This window comes from Bombina bombina, chromosome 4 (genome assembly GCF_027579735.1).
Source record: "Bombina bombina isolate aBomBom1 chromosome 4, aBomBom1.pri, whole genome shotgun sequence".
In the NCBI taxonomy this organism is placed as follows: Eukaryota; Metazoa; Chordata; class Amphibia; order Anura; family Bombinatoridae; genus Bombina; species Bombina bombina.
This window is the reverse complement of record NC_069502.1, coordinates 831,688,047-831,696,596: the sequence shown is the minus strand read 5'-3', so window position 1 is coordinate 831,696,596 and position 8,550 is coordinate 831,688,047.

Here is an 8,550-nt window from a genome sequence, read left to right as displayed (position 1 = left end):
GTAAGAGATAACCTGTCCCGTAAGGACCACTTTTGCAGTGTCCCAAAACAGCTGAGGCGTATCTAAATGTTGCTGATTGTCGGTTAGAAAATCATTCCAGCTGTGCGTAAGGTATTTTAGGAATTTTTCAGAATTCATCAGATAAGTTGGGAATCTGAGTATGTTTCTGTTAGGTTTGGGTTTATTTAAGTCAAGCACAATTTCTATAGGCGCGTGATCCGATAGTATAATCGAGTGTATTTTTTGGAGCGAACCAGTGGGATCATGGAATCAGATACTAAGAATAGATCTATTCTAGAAAATGAACCCGCCGCCCTGGAAAGACATGTGTAGTCTCTGTCTGTTATATGTCTCCTCCTCCATATGTCACACACCTCGAGGTCAGCCTGTAATCTCTGAAATATTTTGTGTTCATATCTGCCTTTATATTTCAAGGACTTAGGATTAACCTCTTGTGGTGGAGGCCTCGATCTATCCAACTGTATATTGGGGGTCAGATTAAAATCCCCACCCAAAATAAATGGGAATCCAGTGAATGGGGTAAGAGCCTGTACAAGTCTGTCCCAGAACAGTGGATCTTTATTGTTTGGTGCATATAGGTTGCAGAGGATATAAACTGTATTGCCTATTTTAACTTTAAGTATGAGGAACCTACCCTCACTGTCTTTACATGTGTGAAGGATATCAACTGGATTTCTTTTCCCGAAGAGTATGGCAAGTCCCCTACTTGAGCTGGTAAATGAAAGATATGACAGTGTACCTACCCATTGTCTTAAGTTTATCATGCTCTTTATCAACCAGATGTGTCTCTTGAAGGAATGTGACATCAGTGTCTAATTTTCTTAGGTGCGTCAGGATCGAGCTCCTCTTTATCGGGGAGTTAATGCCCCCCACATTCCATGAATGGATCTTAAGTGTCATTCAAGGTCTAGGTGGGAAAGAAAGAGACAGAAACAGAAGAAAGAAGAAAAAAAAACAAAAAAACAAAAAAAAAAACTTTCCCCCCTCTTCCCCCAGTCAGGGTATAGGCCCGCATAAGATAACTGTGCTTTGTTCAGAGCATAAGTAGGTAAAAGTATAGCCCTGGTTTTAGATTCCAGAACTGGGACCACAGAAGCTTTTTTGCCTGCATCAATCAGTAAACTTTTCATAATGTATTCAGCAAATTATGTTTTCCTTTTGGGGCTAATAACAATCCATAAACCCCTTAGGCCATTATAAACTATCAGCATCTCTCTTGTGTTGACCACCATAACAAATAAAATAAATAACTAACATGTTAATAAACATTATACATAAAATTAACATAAGAATACAATAGCTATTATTGCTATTAGTGTATTTCGGGGCTGTCTGCGACTTAGCCGCAGAGTATAATAATATTGTGTCTTCATGTAGAGAAAAAGTTTCGACCGTCTCTGTGGACCTGTGAATTCCAACTTCACACAGGCCCGCCAGGGGCAGCCGCTTAGAAGCCTGTCTGTGAGCCAGTGGTATGTAGCCATTTAACAGGATCGCATTTGCGAACATAACATGTAATTCAGAAAAAAAGAAAAAAAATAACGTGTGGCTCAGGTCTCTGTAAGCTATTATGTGCCCTCAGTAACCCTCCTGTGTTATCAAACAAAACATGTGAAACAAACAGCATGACAATAATCATTACATGTAAAGTATGGATAAAAAGAAAACCCCCGATGTTACAACAGATGTAATTCAGGGTTATCCTTGACTCAGTAACAGTATGCAATAATTCTTTGTTTCTATGTAGAGAAGGAGCTTTAACCAACCCTGTGGACCTGTGAATTTTAGCTTCACACAGGCCCAGCAGGGCTAGTCGCTTATAAGCTTGTCGCTGAACTAATGATACATAATCATACAGCAGAATCATAGTAACAAACATAACATAGAACTTAAAAACATTTCTAACTGAGGAAATAAATTTCCCAACATCACAAACATAACTTTCTCCTGGATTTGTCCCTGTGTGATTATCATCATCATTACTAGTAGTTTGGGTGTGTTCTTGAAGTTTGAAGATAGAGTATATTTCATACCCAAGCAGTTCAGTAACTTTCAACTGAAGTCCAGTTTGAGAGGGCCAGGATCCTTCAAAATGAACCTTCATTGCACTTAGGAGTCATTGCGACGTTTAAATATAGCAAAGTACCAACCCCCTTAGTCTGCTGCATTTTGTTTTTCGGTCTTTAAATAACTTTCCACGGCTTGAGGGGAGTGGAAGAATTTGGGGCCATGGGTGGTCTGAAGCCTAAGCTTTGCAGGAAACAGCAGCGCTGCCTGCCTTCCCTGATCGTAGAGACGGGAGCAGATGGGCGCAAATTCCTTGCGCTGTCTTGTAACTTCAGTAGAGAAGTCCTGAAACAAAAGCAGCCTATTGCCCTCATAAATGATTTCCTTCTTTAATCTGTAGGCTCTGAGAATTTTTAGTTTCTCCTGGTAATTGAGACATTTAAATATGACCTGCCTTGGCTTGGTGTTGTTGGTTTCTAGATTGCGCTCCGGGCCCACTCTATGTGCCCTCTCTATATCAATAGGAAGGATATCTTGTGAAATGCCCAGGAGTTTCGGGAATACCAATGCAGTAAAAGCCAAGAGATCCTTACCCTTTACCTTTTCAGGGAGGCCTATTATGCGCAGGTTATTGCGGCGGCTGCGATTTTTCTAAGTCTTCTACTCTCTCTTGTAAAGCCTTATTTTGACGCAGAATTTGCTGCAAAGAATTGCCAGCTTCCACTTGTCTATCCTCTACATCTGATATTCTATTTTCAGCCGCCGTTAGGCGCGTGGAATATTGCCTAACCTCGCTGGTGAGAGTATCTAGGCCCGCTTGCAGGCTCTCCATTTTAGGCAGGAAGAAAGATTTAAGTTCTGACATTAGTTGCCCCCTGTCATCTACACCATTAGACTGCTCCATTGGATGTGGAGATGTTTCTGCACTCACCTCAGAGTGGCTCCTATTTTTTTTTATCTCCTGCTTTATTTCTGTGGGCCATGGTGGCGTCCTGGGAGGATGACAGTTTATAGAAGTATTTATCCACTTTCATGTAAGCTTGGCCTGTCGTCAGCCTTTACTATGTTGTATTTTTTAAGGGCACAGTAGGTATATTAAGAGAGGCCCGACTCTCTGACACAGGGGTGTAACAGTGATAGTGGTGTGTGAAAAATAGTTGCGGCACAGAATCTTGTGTATGTATTACAAATCTAAGGAGCCGTTCTCAACTTCTCATACGAAAACACATAGATGTCTCTGTTAAGCCCAGCCTTCATAAACACTGCAGTGTGGTGTGTATATAGAAAGTACAATTAGCAGCCCAGCACACTTTATCACTAAGGGTATTAAAAAAATTATTTGTGTACAAGATTTCAATAATGCAGCACTCCCAAGTCGTGCAGAGTCCTGAGTTCTCAGTACTGTATCCGCTGGGCAGTAAATATTGAAGTGTCAGTGCTTATTGGATACCTGTAAGGCCTTCAGTATCTGCTTATTCAATCAGAGCCAGGGCATATATGGAGCTGTACACAATCCAGTCAACCCCTGTAGCTCAGATATAATGCTGGCACCCCTAGTCAGGTTTAAAAATGCCCAAAGTTATCTCCAAAGATGTCTCTCAGTGATAGGGTGATTTGTGTAGGAGCATAAACAGTGAATCTTACCCAAGCTTCTAGCCGGAGCTGCAGGGGGATCTGTCCCACGTGTGATGCAAGATGGCGTTCAGGCGTGCTAGCTCCGTAGTGAAGTCGCCACAGTGGGAATCCGGAGCTGGGTATTGGGGATGCGGAGTTCCGGAGCTCGTCGCTCTCTCTCTCTGGGAGTATTAGGCAGTCTTTCCCTCTCCAGCCTCCGGTTCAGGCCTGTCTCACCTTTCCCACGTGGTTTGGCTGTTAGGCGTGTGTATGAATGGGGGGGGGGGGGCGCGCGGATTTTCACGCCGCCGCCCAGCCAAAGCTCACCTTGGGGCAGATGGGTGATGTCTCTGTGCTGGCCGCACAATCTTCGGTCTTTTCCCGGAGCTCCTCTCTCTGTCGTAAGTGGCGGGGAAACGCTCCTGCCCGCCACTCCACTCTGTCTCTGGTACTGTGCGGACTCGCAGCGGGGGCAGATGACAAATGCCGGTGCTTAGAATAGCCGGGTACCCAGTGTACCAAGGTCAGGATGCACCCAGGTCCTTAGGGGGATACAATACCCACACAACAGGGGTAGTTAAATAGGTCAAAAACCTTTAATAAGAGTCTGCTGGTCCGGAGCTCTTACACCAGGCTTCTTCCTCCTAGGCCCGCCCACCGGAAGTCCATAAAGTTCTTTTTTATCCACAATTTTATTTTTATTACCACCTCTTGGAGGGAGTACTACTCTATCAATAATTTGTATTGACATATCTGCAATGTGGCTGAAATGATAATAATTAAAGTGCTTGGCTACTGCTGAATCAACAAAGTCGTTTTTAACATCCCTTGTGTGTTCCCCATATCTAATTTTTGCCTCTCGTGACGTTTTACCCACGTACTGACTCTTACACAAATTACAGGTGAGTAAATAAACCACATAGGTAGTTCTACAGTTGGCATAAAAATCTATCTGGTAGGTCCTGTTATCATAGGTGGAAGTGAAACTGTTTCCAACTTTTATATTAGTACAGGGGGTGCATTGCCTGCCACCGCATTTAAAATTGCCTTTCTTAGAAAGCCAGCATAAAGAATTTTCTTGGTCCTTGGATGTAACCATACTAGGGGATAATGATCTAGCTAAAGTTTTAGGCTTTCTTGAAACAAATCTACAATTATTAAATATTGGTTTTAAAACAGGATCACCCACTAACAGATGAAGATGTTTCTTAAGTATATTAACTATACTGGTATATTGTGGTGTATACCAGTGATGTGCAGTGAGGTCAGAGGCAGGTGAGGCACTGGCTAGGATATGCCTTCATTCTTTAGATATCCTTTGTTGAAGAAATAGCAATGTACATGGGTGAGCCAATCACATGAGGTATCTATTGTGCAGCCACCAATCAGCAGCTACTGAGCATATTTAGATATGATTTTCAACAAAGGATATCAAGAGAATGAAGGAAATTCGATATTAGATGTAAATTGGACAGAGGGGTGGGAGAGACAGGGAGAGAGAGATAGACAGAGAGACATAGGGGGAGAGAGAGACAAGGAGACAGAGGGGAGAGAGAGACAAAGAGAGACAGAGGGTAGAGAGACGAGACAGAGAAAGAGACCATGGGGGAGAATGAGACACGTAAGGAGAGAGACAGGGAAAGAGAGATGGATAGAGAGAGAGAGACACACAGAGGGGAGAGACAGAGGGGGAGAGAGAGAAAGAGAGACACAGAGGGGGAGGGAGAGAGACAGAGGGGGAGGGAGAGAGGGAGAGACAGAGGGGGAGGGAGAAAGGGAGAGACAGAGGGGGAGGGAGAGAGATAGAGAAGACAGAGGGGGAGGGAGAGAGAGAGAGAAGACAGAGGGGGAGAGAGAGAGAGAGAGAGAGAGAGAGAGAGAGAGGGGAGAGAGACAGAGGAGAGAGAGAGAGAGACAGAGGGGGGAGAGAGAGAGGGGAGAGGAGGGGAGAGAGAGAGAGGAGAGAGAGACAGAGGGGGAGGGAAAGAGAGACAGAGGGTGAGAGAGAGAAAGAGACAGAGGGATAAAAAGACAGAGGGGGAGGGATAGAGCAACAGAGGGGGAGGGATAGAGCGACAGAGGGGGAGGGATAGAGAGTCAGAGGGGAGAGAGAGAGATACAGAGGGGAGAGAGAGAGATACAGAGGGGAGAGAGAGAGACAGAGGGGAGAGAGAGACAGAGGGGAGAGAGAGACAGAGGGGGAGGGATAGAGAGACAGAGGGGGAGGGATAGAGAGACAGAGGGGGAGGGATAGAGAGACAGAGGGGGAGGGATAGAGAGACAGAGAGACATAGGGGAGAGAGAGAGACAGAGGGGAGAAGGAGAAAGACAGAGGGGAGAGAGAGAGACAGGGGGGAGAGAGAGAAAGAGAGACACAGAGGGGGGAGAGAGAGAGAAGAGAGAAAGACAGAAGGGAGAGGGAGAGAGAGACAGAAGGGAGAGAGAGAAGATAGAGAGAGACAGAGGGGGGAGAGAGACAGAGCGGAGAGAGAGAGAGACAGAGCGGAGAGAGAGAGACAGAGGGGAGAGAGAGAGACAGAGGGGGGAAAGAGAGAGAGAGAGAAGAGAGAGAGACAGAGGGGAGAGAGAGAGAGAGAGACAGAGGGGAGAGAGAGAGAAAGAGACACACAGATGGGAGAGAGAGACAGAGGGGGGGGGGAGAAAGGGAGAGACAGAGGGGGAGGGAGAGAGAGAAAGACAGAGGTGAGAGAGAGAGAGGAGAGAGAGACAGAGGAGAGAGAGACAGAGGAGAGAGAGAGATAGAGGGGAGAGAGAGAGAAGAGAGAGACAGAGGGGAGAGAGAGACAGAGGGGGACAGAGAGAGAAAGAGAGACACAGAGGGGAGAGAGAGACAGACAGAGGGGAGAGATATATATAGAGAGAGAGACAGAGGGGGAGGGAGAAAGGGAGAGACAGAGGGGGAGGGAGAAAGGGAGAGAGAGAAAGACAGAGGTGTGTGAGAGAGAGAGAGACAGAGGGGAGAGAAAGAGACAGAGGGGAGAGAGAGAGACAGAGGGGGGAGAGAGAGAGAGAGAGACACAGAGGGGAGAGAGAGAGAGAAGAGAGAGAGAGACAGAGAGGAGAGTGAGAGACAGAGGGGAGAGAGAGACAGAGGGGGAGAGAGAGAAAGAGACACAAAGAGGGGGAGAGAGAGACACACAGAGGGGAGAGAGAGAGACAGAGACAGACAGAGGGGGAAGAGAGACAGAGGGGAGATAAAGAAGAGAGAGAGACAGAAGGGAGAGACAGAGGAGGAGAGAGAGAGACAGGCAGGGGGGAGGGAGAGAGAGACAGAGGGGGAGGGAGAAAGAGAGAGACAGAGGGGGAGGGAGAAAGGGAGAGACAGAGGGGGCGGGAGAAAGAGAGAAAGACAGAGGTGAGAGAGAGAGACAGAGGAGAGAGAGACAGAGGAGAGAGATAGAGAGACAGAGGGGAGAGAAAGAGACAGAGGGGAGAGAGAGAGACATAGTGGAGAGAGAGAGACACAGAGGGGAGAGAGAGGGGAGAGAGAGAGGGGAGAGAGAGAGGGGAGAGAGTGAGAGAATAGAGAGACAGAGGGGAGAGAGAGAAGAGAGAGAGAGAAAGAGACACACAGAGGGGGAGAGAGAGAGAGACACACACAGAGGGGAGAGAGACAGACAGAGGGGAGAGAGAGAGACAGAGGGGGACAGAGAGAGAGAGAGAAAGACAGAGGTGAGAGAGACAGAGAGGGGGGAGAAAGACAGAGGAGACAGACAGAGAGAGAGACAGAGGGGAGAGAGAGAGACACAGGAGAGAGAGAGAGACAGAGGGGAGAGAGAGAGAGACAGAGGGGAGAGAGAGAGAGAGACAGAGGAGAGAGAGAGACAGAGGGGGATGGAGAAAGGGAGAGACAGAGAGAGAGAGAGAGAGAGGGGGGGAGAGAGAGAGCGAGAGAGAGGAGAGAGAGAGACAGAGGGGGAGGAATAAAGAGACAGAGGGGGAGGGATAGAGAGACAGAGGGGGAGATAGAGAGATACAGAGGAGAGAGAGAGACAGAGGGGGGAGAGAGAGAGAGACAGAGGGGGGAGAGAGAGAGAGACAGAGGAGAGACAGACAGAGGAGAGAGACAGATGGGAGAGAGAGAGAGACAGAGGGGGATGGAGAAAGGGAGAGACAGAAGGGAGAGAGAGAGAGAGAGAGAGAGAGAGGGGGGAGAGAGAGGGGGGGAGAGAGAGAGAGAGAGCGAGAGAGAGGAGAGAGACAGAGGGGGAGGAATAAAGAGACAGAGGGATAGAGAGATACAGGAGAGAGAGAGACAGAGGGGGAGGGATAGAGAGACAGAGGGGGGAGAGAGAGACAGAGGGGGAGGGATAGAGAGACAGAGGGGGGAGAGAGAGAGAGAGAGACAGAGGGGAGAAAGAGAGAGACAGAAAGGAGAGAGAGAGAGACAGAGGGGAGAGAAAGAGAGAAATACAGAGGGAGAGTTAGATAGAGAGAGAGACAGAGGGGGGGAATGAGAGACAGAGGGGGAGGGATAGAGAGACAGAGGGGGAGGGATAGAGAGACAGAGGAGAGAAAGAGAGAGACAGAGGGGAGAAAGAGAGAGACAGAGGGGAGAGAGATAGAGAAAGACAGAGGGGGGAGAGAGAGAGACAGAGGAGAGAGAGAGACAGGGGGAGAGAAAGACAGAGGGGGAGAGAGAGAGACAGAGGGGAGAGAGAGAGACAGAGGGGAGAGAGAGGGGAGAGAGAGAGGGGAGAGAGTGAGAGAATAGAGAGACAGAGGGGAGAGAGAGAAGAGAGAGAGAGAAAGAGACACACAGAGGGGGAGAGAGAGAGAGAAAGAGACACACAGAGGGGAGAGAGAGAGACAGACAGAGGGGAGAGAGAGAGACAGAGGGGGAGGGAGAAAGGGAGAGACAGAGGGGGACAGAGAGAGAGAGAGAAA